The following is a 2697-nucleotide window of genomic DNA, read 5'->3' as shown; positions in this document are numbered from 1 at the left end:
CCAAAACTGATTTCAAATAGTGAAAAAATACAAATTTCAAATGCAGGTACAATGAATAACAGTATGATATCCGGATTTTATGTTCATTTTTTTTTTTTGTAATGAAGGGTTTAATGAGACCAAAAATAAATGATCAGGGGTTTAATGTATCCAAATAAAAAATTAAGGGTTTAATGAACTAAAAAATGAAAGGTCAGGATAATGATGCCTTTTGTCGGGAGAAAATCTGTTGTCTATATTTCGGTGTCCCCTTCCATGTCTCTCTCACAAAAGTAGTCTCTTGTAATTAAAATAATATATTTTATGAGTTAAGGGGAGCCATATGATTAAAAAAGACCACTTTTTATAAGAGAGACGTGGAAGGGGACATCGAAATAGGAACATAAGATTTTCTCCCCTTTTGCCTATATAATTCAACCAAGATAACATATATTTAAAACATAATTTTAATAATATAAATTTTATATTTACATCATTACATGCAGGACAAAAAAAAGATTTAATAATATACAATCCAACAAAGATTATATATTCTTAGCCATATTTAAAAAAAAATACTAATATAGCATATTATTTAATTTTATTAATTAAACAAGATTAAAAAGGGGCCATGTGCAACTTCACTATCATCCAATTGGTCAAACATGTTAGCCAATAAAATTATATTTTATTGAAAAAAAAAATTATTGGAAACAATAGTAAAGAAAATGTAAAAAGCAATGTATTTAGTTTTGGGTCAAATAAAACACTGTTTCACATTTTTTTTAGATATAAGTGGTTGGTAAACTTTTTATTTTTTTTTAAATTTGACCGATAACGAAATCAAAATAAAAAATTTAAAAAATTAAAATTGTTTAGTATCATATTTACTATGAAACTAAATTTCATAAATCTTTTATTTTCTTTTGAAAGAAAACAAAACTTTATATTACAGAAGCGTAAAATCTTTCCGGATTACATCCTGAAGCCAACTTAGCTTATAAAAAAAGGGCAAATTATTAGAAGCAGCCGGTTTTCCATGTCAAATGGAGGACCTCATATACATATTTTGACATGTATAACATGGATCCACACATATTATAAAAGGCCTCACTATATTAATTATTACGTGGGGTCACAATACATGTGTCCAAATATGAATTTGAGGTCCTTTGAGTGACATGGAAGATCCGATACTTAATATAAGAACTCCAAAAAAAGAGTAAGAGCTAGCATGGGAAAGAACATTCCTAGCTACTGAATGAGTAGCTCTATTCGCTAGTCTCGACGTGTGGTTTACCCAAAATGCTTTATTCTGCATCAATTCTTTGCAATCACACATTAAGTCTCCAAATAAAGAAATATCATAAATACTTAGATTTACTCCCTTTGCTACTTCCGCCGCGCCTGTCTCAAATTTAACTCTTTCCAGATCATTTTCACATGCCTACAAGAGGCTTGATCGTAATGCAGAAATTTTTTATTTTTCAAAATCATTTTTAAAGTTTTTTCTCTTTAAACATTAAAGTCGCTTAAAATGACATCAAACCTAAAAAGTTGAAGAATTAAAGTCGCTTAAAATATCATTTAGTTCTCGAAAATTTTCATTTTGAGATCCTTATTGGTCAAATTTTAAAAAATAATTTTTTTTGCTAAACACAAGTACCGATCTGCAAAAAAAAAAGTGAAATTGCAGGGTTTTATTTAAAATTAGCCCTTTAGTTTTTTTTTATCTTCAATTTTAGCAAAATAAATTTAATTTTTTTTTTTCATATTAGCTCACGAACAGTTGGCAAATACATAACTGATCTGCTGGGAACTAATTTTACGTGTGTGTAATTATTATTTTTGCTAAATCAAACTCGTTCAATTATTTTTTATGTATATATACATGTTATCATTTGAGTGATTCGGAATCAAATTTTACGTACCACTGTAAAACTTGTCAAAATTAAGTTAGATTTGACCTACAAAAAAGTAAAATTGAGTCGTTTTGAACAAACTTAGAAAATTTTGTCGCCTATCATATATTGATAAATTGAATTTGTAATTAAATACAAACTCAATGAGTTAATTAACCACCTCGAATCTTAATTTGTCTGAGATTATAAAGCGGAAATCATTTAGAGTTTGGGTAGTTTCAACGGTTAGAAAGCTAACACTATCCATGGTAGGGGTGGTTTCAATGGTCGGAGACGTGGGCCCCTCCAATCCCCCCTGTCTCTGTCCCGCTCACGAAAATTAGAACTAGGAAGAAGTTATTATATATTTTCCAATTTCAATTTGACGTTTTCTAAAGAAATAGTAAAAAGGAAAAGGAAAAGGAAAATCTAAGCTATACTAGTACCACTATGAGGCTATCATTTGAAGAAAACGTACAAGTCAATAATCAATCAAAGCCACAATTAGTGGAGGTTGTTGGCAACTTATCCGCCTAATTAATCACTAATTTATGGATTACAATTTAATAAAATCATATATTTATTTATTTTTATTAGTGGTGTTCACATGATTAGTCTCTCATTAAATAACTTTAAGTCTGTTTGACAAACAGTAATGTTCACATGGACCTGATAACCCAATGAATTGTGGTCATTCACCGTTGGATCTAGGATGATTAAATAACTCGGGATGGAGATTCAAGTTATTTAATCAGCCTAGATCTAACGGTGAATGACCATAATTTATTTGGTCATCAGGGACCATGTGAACACTTCT

The sequence above is a fragment of the Euphorbia lathyris genome, chromosome 10 (genome assembly GCF_963576675.1).
Source record: "Euphorbia lathyris chromosome 10, ddEupLath1.1, whole genome shotgun sequence".
NCBI lineage: Eukaryota > Viridiplantae > Streptophyta > Magnoliopsida > Malpighiales > Euphorbiaceae > Euphorbia > Euphorbia lathyris.
Note: the sequence above shows the minus strand (reverse complement) of the source record.